The 12,742-nt window shown below is 39.9% G+C and overlaps 1 pseudogene; it reads left to right on the forward strand.

Annotated features, from left to right (window-relative positions):
- Positions 1-544: 544 nt before the first annotated feature.
- LOC121236207 lies at positions 545-9,400 on the forward strand (annotated as a pseudogene).
- The last annotated feature ends 3,342 nt before the right edge of the window (positions 9,401-12,742 follow it).

Genomic DNA, 12,742 nt, shown 5'->3' on the forward strand with positions numbered 1-12,742 from the left:
GGGTTTGGTCTATCATTTTAGAATTGTTGCCTTTGTCATTTTTACCGTTATTTCTCTTTTTCTGTTATGGGAGATGCTGTCAGTATTGTACTGGAGTATAAAGGAGAGCAGGGAGAAGGTGGAGGGGATATGGAATTTTATTACCGAAACAGTTGTTATTTCATTTGGGAGGAATTTGGGACCTCGAATATCCCAAGGCATAGCCATTTTCTTCATCTTTCTTGGTCTTGATTCTTCTTTTAGTGTTTATATTACTGTTATATTCTTTAGATTCATAACAGATGCACCGACTTGTAGATGCATATGAATCCCACAAAGAGAGATTGTATTCGTTTAGGATCCATGTTGTCAAATATCATATAGTGGAGTGACTAAATTTTGTAAATGCATGTGGTACTTGTAGTAGTTGAAGTTGTAGTGCCCGTACCCTACTCTAGCCCTTTCCATTTTTTTAATTTTCTTTTCTCTTTCACCGTTAAGGAAGAAAAGAGTTTTGATTTTTGTTTTATCTTGTTCAGGACTCGACTTTGTTTTCCCGAAAGACTCTTCTTTTGCCGAGCAAAGTCCGATAAGAAATTTATTTGGCACTTCTTTCATGTGGCTTTTGCACTACTATGTCCACTTTCACATGGAACCAAAAGATTTGGGCATTTGCATTTATCTTTCTCTTTTAGGATGTTAACCTCTTTTTTATTTATTTTTTGATGTCATGGCAGATGATTCTGGGATAGATGGATCATTCAGCTTTGAAGCGCTACCTACTACCCTGTTAGCTGCAGAAAAAGAAGAAGCCAAAGTTGTTTTGACCTTGTTCTTAAAGAACAAAGGTTTGAGCAATGCAGTTGCGGCAAGAACTGTCAACAGGTCAGACATTTTTATTGACCGCCTTATCTTAAGGCTACATTCTATACATAAGTCTCAGTATCCTGTAGGTTCGATTTCAACATATTAGTGCTTATATTGAGCAACAATTAAGTTTGTTAACTTAGTATTTTGATTTCAATTTGGGCTCTTGCCAATCAAATTTGCTTGACATGGCAGGACGTGAGCTCACAACTCTTGAGATCAAAGATGTTCTTATTCCTTACCTTGAAACCCTTGCCGAAGAGCATGAGAACCATAGTAGATGTAGTGGAAAACTTTCCAAATCCACCTGTTAAAGAAAAAACAGTTGTGCCCATTTCTCAGCCCAATCCAACCCTTGACTCCTAAAGGCTAAGGCCATATCTCGAGTGAGTGAGATAGGCCCAGCCTGGAAGCTCCACCCTCGCATTCTCTATCTCATAGAACTTGGCATGGATCTTGAGCAGATCAAGGCAATTACATGAAGATTCCCAGCTTTTGCCTACTATAGCTTGGAAGGGAAAATTAAGCCAGTGGTTGAGTTTCTTCTTGATCTCAGTGTGCCAAAATCTGACATTCCCACCATCATTAACAAAAGACCTCAGTTGTGTGGAATCAGTCTCTCCGAAAATCTTATACCCACCATGACACTTTTGGAGAATTTGGATGTCGACAAGAAACGGTGGGCAGAAGTGATATACCGTTGTCCACCTCTTCTCACTTACAACAGGCAGAAGGTGAAGTCTACTATTGAATTTCTTTATGAGATGGGCCTCTCAACAGAGAGAATTGGGAAGATTCTGACACGCAGCCCAAACATAATTAGTTACAGTGTATAGGAAAAGTTATGACCAACTGCTGAGTATTTCCATTCTTTGGGGGTGGATGTTTCTGTTCTTCTTGTTAGAGGAGAAATAATTTGTATGAAAACTTGTCTAGATTTTATTGAATAACTTGGATTGTACATATACATGTTTGTAAAAGGAATAAAGGAATATAGTTGGTTATAATAACTTGAGAGAAATCCTAACAACCTTCTCTACTGCGTTATTTTATAAGATAGTATGTATTTGTAATGGACGTGCAGCTTGATTCTGCTCTGTTGTTGTGGCTGAGCTGCAGGACTTGCCTGCCAACTGTTTGTCTAAATATGTGATGGAGTCACTAATTCTGACATGCCCCCTCGAGTCCAATTGGGTGTCAACCACATTGAGACTTGATTGAAAACGATGATATTTATCTGCAGCAATATGTTTTGTCAGAACATCAGCTATTTGATCATTTGTACTGCAGAAGGAAACTTGTAATGACTTTGCCGCAACTTTGTCTCTAATAAAATGAAAATCAATATCCATATACTTGGTCTTGGAATGGAAAAGTGGATTCACCGAAAGATATTTAACTCCTACGTTGTCGCACCACAATGTTGGTGCTTTAGAAAGTGAAACATCGAGTTCACAAAGAATTGTTTGGAGCCAAATGGTCTCAACAGCAAATGAAGGAAGAGCCTTGTACTCTGCTTTAGTGGATGAACGAGCTACAATGCTTTGCTTCTTAGAACTCCATGAAATTAGATGAGAACCTAAGTAAATGCAGAACCCTCCAGTTGATTTCCTATCATCTAGACAACTCCCACAATCAGCATCAGAGTAGCATTGAAGATGAAGACTAGACTGAGGTTTAAACAGTAACCCGAAATTGATGGTGCCTTTGAGATAGCGTAGGACTCGCTTTACTGCACTCCAGTGAGATTACTTTGGTGAATGCATGAATTGACAAATCTTATTCATTGCAAATGAAATATCAGGTCTAGTTAGAGATAAGTTCTGGAGACCACCAACTCTGCTACGGTATAGAGTAGCATCTTCAAAGGCTGGGGAATCGAATTTTGACAGTTTGAGGGAGGTAGCCATAGGAGATGAAATGGGCTTGGCAAAAAGCATGTTGCTTCGGGTGAGCAATGCTTTGATATATTTTCGTTGAGACAACATGAGCCTAACAGGTGTATGATCAACTTCAACTCCAAGGAAGTAGGAAAGACTGTCGAGATCCTTAACTGGAAACGCTCAAGTCTTGGATGAGACTATCAATGACATATTGATGTGATGAAGTGATGACTATGTCATCAACATATGCTAGGAAATAAATTTACGCATTCGAATGATTCAGTATAAAAAGGGAGGGATCAGCCTGTGAGGAATTAAAACCATAGTGCAGTAGCCATGATAAGAGTTGAGCAATTCAAGCTCTCGGGACCTGTTTAAGCCCGTAAATAGCTTTATGCAGTTTGCAAATGTATGTTGGATGAGCTAGATCAACAAAACCTTGAGGTTGCTGCATATAGACATTATCAGTTAAACACCCATGTAAGAAAGCATTTTGAATATCAAGTTGTCTTACTGGCCATGCACAAGTGATAGTAATGGAGAGTATTAATTAAACTGTTGACGACTTCACTATTGGACTAAAAGTCTTAGTATAATCCAATCCATGTTGTTGATGGTAGCCTCTGGCTACGAGTCTTGCTTTCCTTCTCTCAAATGATCCATCAGCCTTCGTTTTGGTTCTGAAAACCCACCTACAACCAAGTACGTTAGCCGTAGGTGTGGGAGGAACTAAACTCCAAGTACGAGTTTCTTGAAGAGCTTCGAATTCTTGATGCATGGCATCCCACCATTCGGGAAATTTTGCAGCTGCAGAAAAACTAGAAGGCTCATCAAGAACTGTAAGAGAGGTAGTGGGACAATACCGTGAGGAATATGGTATGGTTCCATCTGAAAATATTTGGGGTTGAGAAGAGTTCATCTGTGCACGAGTTATAATGGGAGAACGAGGTGGAATGAGATTGGGTGAAGATGTGTTTTGAGATGAGGCAGAAGGAGCATGGAAATTACTTGTAGGAAGCGAAGACGATGAACTTGTAGTTGAAGAAGGAGTTTGATTGGAAGCATGGATAGTAGAAATTGGGCTTAGCCCAGGACCTAGAAGAGATGGCAGTAAATTTGGCAAAGTGATAGTTTCAGATGCTGGGGTTGAGGAGGAAGAAATGGACAAAGTTTTGAAGGGAAAAGAGGCCTCATTGAAGACCACATCACGAGATGTGTAGACCCAATTTTTTTTTTAACTCCAGGCATTTATAGCCTTTGTGTAATGGACTGTAGCCCAGAAAAAGACAGAAAATGGACTTAAAGTTAAATTTATTTGAAAGATAGGGTCTAAGATTTGGCTAGCATTCACATTCAAAAACCTTCAAGAATTTGTAATCAGGCTCATTGTTGTAAACAAGAAAATAAGGAGTTTTATTTTTGAGTGTAGAAGAAGGCAAGAGATTAATTAAGTAAACCTGGTTTCAGATGCATTAGCCCAATACGTGAAAGGCAAGGAGGAGTGGGCTAGAAAAGCAAGCCCAGTTTGGACAATGTGTCGACGTTTTCTTTTAATAAGTCTGTTTTGTTGATGAGTGTGGGGACACGAGGCATGGCATCCCACCATTCTGGAAATTTTACAGCTGCAGAAAAACTAGAAGGCTCATCAAGAATTGTAAGAGATGTAGTGAGACAATACCGTGAGGAATATGGTATGGTTCCATCTGAAAATATTTGGGGTTGACAAGAGTTCATCTGTGCACGAGTTATAATGGGAGAACGAGGTGGAATGAGATTGGGTGAAGATGTGTTTTGAGATGAGGCAGAATGAGCATGGGAATTAGTTGTAGGAAGCGAAGACGATGAACTTGTGGTTGAAGAAGGAGTTTGATTGGAAGCATGGATAGTAGAAATTGGGCTTGGCCTAGGACCTAGAAGAGATGGTAGTAAATTTGGCAAAGTGATAGTTTCAGATGCTGGGGTTGAGGAGGAAGAAATGGACTGAGTTTTGGAGGGAAAAGAGGCCTCGCTGAAGACCACATCACGAGATGTGTAGACCCAATTTTTTTTTAACTCCAGGCATTTATAGCCTTTGTGTAATGGACTGTAGCCCAGAAAAAGACAGGAAATGGACTTAAAGTTAAATTTATTTGAAAAATAGGGTCTAAGATTTGGCCAACATTCACATTCAAAAACCTTCAAGAATTTGTAATCAGGCTCATTGTTGTAAACAAGAAAATAAGGAGTTTTATTTTTTAGTGTAGAAGAAGGCGAGAGATTAATTAAGTAACCTTGGTTTCAGATGCATTAGCCCAATACGTGAAAGGCAAGGAGGAGTGGGCTAGAAAAGCAAGCCCAGTTTTGACAATGTGTCGACGTTTTCTTTTAATAAGTCTGTTTTGTTGATGAGTGTGGGGACACGAGGCATGGTATCCCACCATTCTGGAAATTTTGCAACTGCAGAAAAACTAGAAGGCTTATCAAGAATTGTAAGAGAGGTAGTGAGACAATACCGTGAGGAATTTGGTATGGTTCCATCTGAAAATATTTGGGGTTGAGAAGAGTTCATCTGTGCACGAGTTATAATTGGAGAACGAGGTGGAATGAGATTGGGTGAAGATGTGTCTTGAGATGAGGCAGAAGGAGCATGGGAATTAGTTGTAGGAAGCGAAGACGATGAACTTGTAGTTGAAGAAGGAGTTTGATTGGAAGCATGGATAGTAGAAATTGGGCTTGGCCTAGGACCTAGAAGAGATGGTAGTAAATTTGGCAAAGTGATAGTTTCAGATGCTGGGGTTGAGGAGGAAGAAATGGACTAAGTTTTGAAGGGAAAAGAGGCCTTGTTGAAGACCACATCACGAGATGTGTAGACCCAATTTTTTTTTTAACTCCAGGGATTTATAGCCTTTGTGTAATGGACTGTAGCCCAGAAAAAGACAGGAAATGGACTTAAAGTTAAATTTATTTGAAAAATAGGGTCTAAGATTTAGCCAGCATTCACATTCAAAAACCTTCAAGAATTTGTAATCAGGCTCATTGTTGTAAACAAGAAAATAAGGAGTTTTATTTTTGAGTGTAGAAGAAGGGAAGAGATTAATTAAGTAAACTCGGTTTCAGATGCATTAGCCCAATACGTGAAAGGCAAGGAGGAGTGGGCTAGAAGAGCAAGCCTAGTTTTGACAATGTGTCGATGTTTTCTTTTAATAAGTCTGTTTTGTTGATGAGTGTGGGGACACGAGGCATGGCATCCCACCATTCTGGAAATTTTGCAGCTGCAGAAAAACTAGAAGTCTCATCAAGAACTGTAAGAGAGGTAGTGAGACAATACCATGAGGAATATGGTATAGTTCCATCTAAAAATATTTGGGGTTGAGAAGAGTTCATCTGTGTACAAGTTATAATGGGAGAACGAGGTGGAATGAGATTGGGTGAAGATGTGTTTTGAGATGAGGCAGAAGGAGCATGGGAATTAGTTGTAGGAAGTGAAGAGGATGAACTTGTGGTTGAAGAAGGAGTTTGATTGGAAGCATGGATAGTAGAAATTGGGCTTGGCACAGGACCTAGAAGAGATGGCAGTAAATTTGGCAAAGTGATAGTTTCAGATGCTGGGATTGAGGAGGAAGAAATGGACTGAGATTTGGAGGGAAAAGAGGCCTCGTTGAATACCACATCACGAGATGTGTAGACCCAATTTGTTTTTAACTCCAGGCATTTATAGGCTTTGTGTAATGGACTGTAGCCCAGAAAAAGACAGGAAATGGACTTAAAGTTAAATTTATTTGAAAAATAGGGTCTAAGATTTGGCCAGCATTCACATTCAAAAACCTTCAAGAATTTGTAATCAGGCTCATTGTTGTAAATAAGAAAATAAGGAGTTTTATTTTTGAGTGTAGAAGAAGGGAGGAGATTAATTAAATAAACTCGGTTTCAGATGCATTAGCCCAATACGTGAAAGGCAAGGAGGAGTGGGCTAGAAGAGCAAGCCCAGTTTTGACAATGTGTCGATGTTTTCTTTTAATAAGTCTGTTTTGTTGATGAGTGTGGGGACACGAGAACTGATGTGTTATGCCAACTTTTTGACAAATCAGGGTGAGAGGTTTAAATTCTCTTCCACCATCGATTTGAAGTGTTATGAGTTTAGTATTAAAGAGACGTTCCACATAAGTAAAAAGGTACTAAAAACAGTAACAACATCAGATTTGAACTCGAGAAGGAACAACCAAGTATCGTAAATTGATAAGCAAATGAGAGATAATATTTAAAACCTAATCTAGAAACATATGGGGTCTAGACCCCAAACATCAGCACAAGGTAATTGAAGAGGCCTAGTGTATGTGGCCTGACTATTACAAAAAGGTAGTTGATGGGCCTTGGCAAAAGGGCATTCGGAGCAGAAGAAGGATGACCCAGTGGAGGAAATAGGCAAGCATTTTTCATGCAAAACCCGAGACACAAGAGTTAAGGAAGGATGGCCCAGCCTGCGATGCCATTGGGCCAATGTTGTTCTTTCACCAAGAGAAGTGGTAGGACTCGAAGTTGAAACTGTCTTGGAAGGAAAAACGTATAGTCTGTTACGTGTTAGCCCTGTGAGGAGCACTTTCTTTTTCTTATTGTCCTTTACAACAAAATGAGAGGAGTGAAATTTAAAGTAGCAAGAGTTATCAATGCAAAACCTCAGAATAGATACAAGGTTTTGGTAATATCAGGAACATGCAATAAATTTTGAAGGAGAAATGAAGAGGAAAAACAAGAGTCACCGAAATTATGGATAGGGATCCCAGTACCATCTCCAACGCATATTGATTCACTACCAGTATACAATTCAGAGGAGACATTCAAGTTGTTAAAAATCATTTGTAATATGATGAGTAGCGGCAGAATCGGGATACCAAGAAGCATTGGAGAAGGAATATGGAGTAGTGTAGTTTACTGAAAATGATCTTGGAGCTTCAAATTGGTAAGGAATGATCGAATCGGTATCAACATTGTAGATTCACATGCCTAGACTTGTTGCAAACTTGACAAGTGGGCCGTTGAGAGGTATATTGTTGCTGTGTATAATTATTTGAAGTGACGACCCCTTCCACGACCTTTGCCTTCCATTGCGGAATGAGCCACACCGACGTTGATAACGATTTCCAACAACATTGAGATTAACAGAGGGTTCGATAGAGGAGGTAATACTCGTGGTTTGATGAGATGCACGACTTTCATGAATTAACAGTAGTTGATACAGCTCATTGGAAGAGATAGGTTCGGCCCTTGTAGTAACAGAAGTGGTAAAGGCTTTATAAGAAGGACCTAAACCATTTAGAAGATAAGTGACTACTTCTTTATCAGGGAGGGAACTACCAGGGAATCTACAAGGGAACAAACCTTCCCGAAATAGGCAAAAATATCTTGTCACCTTTTGAGAGGTTTGTGAGTTGGAAGTGAATTTGAAATTCCTTGGCATGGGAATGAGATACAAACACGGAGGCCAAGGACACCCAGAGGTCACGAGCTGTTGTGGTAGAAAGGACATGGCCAAGCAAGGATTCAGAAAGGGATGAGAAGAGCACACTCAAAACAAGTTGATCTGTACACCGCCATGAGGAATAGGCTAGGTTGGTTTTTGGAGTTGCAGCTGCGTTTTTTAGTAAGAATTCAGAAGGAGGAGTAAAGGTTCCATCTACGTAGGAATATAGATCTTGCTCTCTGAGATAGGCTAAAATTTGCACTTTCCAAAGGAGATAATTTTCGTTGGTCAGTTTTGTGGTGAGTATGTGGGAAAGGGAAGAAAGATTGGAGGAGGACGAAGGTAGTGCAGCCATGGATGACGTTTAGTCGTTTGCTCTTGATACCACATTAGAGGAGAAAGAGTTTGTACGAAAACTTGTCTGAATTTTATTGAATAACTTGGACTGTATATATACATGTTTGTAAATGGAATAAAGGAATATAGTTGGTTACAATAACTTGAGAGAAATCCTAACAACCTTCTCTGTTGTGCTATTCTAGAAGATAGTATCCATTTGTAATGGACGTGTAGCTTGATTCTGCTCTGTTGTTGTGGCTGAGCTGCAGGACTTGCCTGCCAACTATTTGTCTAAATGTGTGATGGAGTCATGGATTCTGATACTTCTCCATCGTTGTCCACAGATTTTTGGTCTTAGCATTGAGGCAAATTTGAAGCCCTTGACAGAGTTCTTCTTGGGTAAGGGATACAGTATTAAGGATGTTGGGACCATGATTTCAAGATATGGACCCTTATATTCCTTTAGCTTGTTGGAGAATGTGATACCGAAATGGGAGTTCTTTTTTACCCTGGATTATTCAAAATCTAAGCTGGTGAAATTCCCTCAATATTATGGCTATAGTTTGGAAGAGAGGATTAAACCAAGGTTTGCATGGGTGAAGGTGTGCGGGGTTTCAATTTTGCTGAACCAGGTGTTGTCACTGTCGTATAGTAATTTTAAGAAGGCTTTAAATACGAAGATGAAGAAAATGCTCTCTGAGAAGGATGAGTTGCGGGCAAAGTTGGGATCATGTAACCGTATATACAGGTGCATTTGCAAACTTTGGACATTTCAATGCTTGGGTGAGCTTTAATAAGGTTTCAGAACATATTTTGGTGCCCAATGCAGCATGCAGAAGGGATGCAGATGCATTTAGCAATTACCATCCCTGGTGAGCTCGTTTTCCACAGATAATTTCCTACTTGATGATCCTTTATATTGACAAGGTTTTCTCATTTCCATTACACGATGATGAGGAGGCAATAGGAAAGTGCTTGTCGAAGCAGGATTATTGTTATCAAAGTTAGTATGTTCTCAATTACATACACGAGAACACTGATTAATTGAAAATATTCAGTGATGATATTTTGTAATATTTGCCATGTTGGCCTTGCCTATGCTTTTACTTCTATTTGGTATTTATGTTTCTTTAGGGGATGTGAAACTGTAGAACAGAAAAACTATATTTTTTCTACAATCCCACCAATAGGTATCATGATTGATCCATTGATTTATATTGAACCCTAGAATCCATTAATTATGACAATATCATCATTTATATGAAATTGTGGAAACCCATGGAACTTGATCCATCCACCAATTATTCTTTTAGAAAAATAGACATTCCATGAAATTAAATCCACAAATTAAGGTAACTTAATCATGTTGTACGTTAGATTGTAAAGCTACATTTATTGAAAAGTAAATCTAACGTACATATCTTATAAAATCATGTCAATTTGTGTGTTTACTTTTGCTGGATCTCTTTGTAGCTAATCATGTAGCACTTCTCTAATAATTGAGGTTTTGCGTACTAAAATGGCAAACGCTAATTAATTGGTTGGTATTAACAAAATTTCAACTATTTAATTTAAAACCAACAGCTGCATTGGATTATATAGAAGAGAAATGCTTCTGGTCGGTGTCTCCTGTAAAGAGGTCTTATCGGTGACCAATAAGGAGCTGCCACGTAAGGGTTCCTCAATTGTGACAGTGGGGACGCATAGCAGGGGATCATGTGGCATCCTTCCCCTTCCCGCTCAACTCTCTCTCTCTCCTTTGATCTCTCATGGGAAATCCCTCCCGAAATCCCTAACTTGCAACAAGTTATTCTCAACTTGAAAAAGAGCGATGTCTATGAAGTATAAACGTTTATGTCATCGAGGTTTTCCACTACATCTACTCGAAAATGTCGTCGTAGAAATCCTCTTGCGGTTGCCGGTCAAGTCTTTGGTACGATTCAGGTGTGTAAATAAACATTGGCGCTCCCTAATCTCGGATCCCCAATTCGCCAAATCGCAGTTCCGGCGAGCGTCTAAGCGCTCACAAAGACTTCTCATATCATCCGGTTCTGAAATTCAATCCCTAGATTGTGATGCAACATTTGAGCACAGTACCACTCCCATTGTACTCGCTGTCCCTTTCCAAAAACGGGGTCGTTATGTTAGCATCATTGGGTCTTGCAATGGTCGTGTTTGTGTGGCTCTATATAGGCATAAGGATTTCTATATTTGGAATCCTTCAACGGGAAATTACAGGAAATCCTAGTATTTCACTCCGTGGGCACATATATAGGCATGGCTTTTGTTAGAATGCACAGCGGAAAAGTACCTCAAGCTCAACTTAAAGAATTGCTCCACAAGTTTTTCCAGATTGTTAAACTCCAAGCGTTTTCCTTTAGTGGCGAAAGTGTACTACGTAGTATGGAACTAGAGTAACACTTAATCAATCCACAGCCTAAGTATTTTTTTCAAGAGAGAACAAAAAGAGAGAGTATTTTTTCTATTATTTTTTGGATCATCAAAAACACAATTGGGGAGGACTATATATAGTCCTCCTCTGCACGGCTGGCCTTAAAGGCCAGCCTTCAATTATAATATGTAACGGCAGTAACGCATGCGTTACTGCCGGAGGGGGTCAGCCCCACGTGGGCGCCCCTCCATCTAATATCTCCCACTCGCACACAGTGGGCATGACCCCAGGTCAGCATCTCTCTAATGTTCTCAATCTTGTTCATACAAATAAATAGACAGTGCGACCACCAAGCACATCTGTAGAAAGGAGGGAGTACATACACCAAATCTCTCCCAGAGAAGACCAGCATAGTAACATCCCTAACATGTCTGGTCATGTCCTAGACTTATTTGATCGCATCAAGATCAAGCATTTTCGAACCCTCTTGAATTTAAAAAACTCAGAACAATGCTTGACTACCTCCAAATATTTCAATGTGTTCACAACCTTTAGCCGCTACCAAGAGGTAGCGTCATTCGTATGACGTCAGCAAACACAATCGAAGATACGATATCGAATAGTCTTCCCTCTACACTCATATCACTCAATTTTGGTCGAACTGCTTTCCCAACAATGCCTCTTTAGACCGTATCTATCATGGCCATAGACAGCATGCCAAAGTAGCAAACATTACAACCTCCATCTCGTGACATAGTCAAAAGTAAAGGACATTTTTTAAGGAATGAGACTCACACAGCGAGAAAGAGGGAAACATTTTACTCACTTACTCATATGGTCGTATAAGCACATATAGTATGAAACACATGCTACGGTGGATTTCTCTTTTTTAAAGAGCATATGTCTATATCAACACCGTACAGATCTTAGTCTAGCCGCTCCTTAAGCGTCCAACCCGAATTCCTCTATTTGCACGTCTCCAAGGCGTCAAAGAGGAACTCGCATCTGGCTTACTACAGGCTGCATGGATGGTGGGGTAACCCATGCATAGTCCTATCAATGGACCTCATCTTAGCTCCCATTAAGGCGACATAATTTTGTGTCAACCTACTTATCCCTTTGGACAAGTACCTAGGGACATAATGTCTCATCTCTACTCGCTACTTAAGCGCTAGAGGCGATCGCTCGTGTGAGTGAGCCGATCCAAGCCTGTTGACATATCTTGTGTGTGTGTATTAAAAACAATACGATAAAAACAAAAACTGAATCATATTGTATTAATATCCCAAAGGAAATGTTACATCTTTATGTCATTTGAAACACAAATTACATTTATAGTCTACGCAGTCCTAGATTCCTAACATGAGACTCGAAGACATCTCTTGCTATAGGCTTCGTTAAGGGATTAGCAACCATGCGACTCGTAGAAAGATGTTTCAGAACCACTTCCTTTTGCGCTATCATATGTCTCTGATGTAGTGATATCTGATATCTATGTGTTTGGTTCTTCCATGATACTTTGAGTCCTTAGCATATGCGAGGGCTGCCATGCTATCGCAAAATATTGTCACCGGATCTGATGTATCCGTGCCAATGTCTAAATGCTTGAGGAACCTCCGTAACCAAGCAGCTTCTTGAACTGCTGCAGAACATGCTATGTATTCTGCCTCCATGGTGGATAAAGCTATACAGGGTTATTTCTTGCTGCTCCATGTAATGGCGCCTTGGTTGAGCAGAAAGACATACCCAGTGGTTAATTTGCGCTCATCTAGGTCGCTGCCACAATCGGCATCACTGTAACCTTTTAGCAGCAAATCTGAACCCTGATAGCACAGCACATAGTCC

This window comes from Juglans microcarpa x Juglans regia, chromosome 1D (assembly GCF_004785595.1).
Source record: "Juglans microcarpa x Juglans regia isolate MS1-56 chromosome 1D, Jm3101_v1.0, whole genome shotgun sequence".
In the NCBI taxonomy this organism is placed as follows: Eukaryota; Viridiplantae; Streptophyta; class Magnoliopsida; order Fagales; family Juglandaceae; genus Juglans; species Juglans microcarpa x Juglans regia.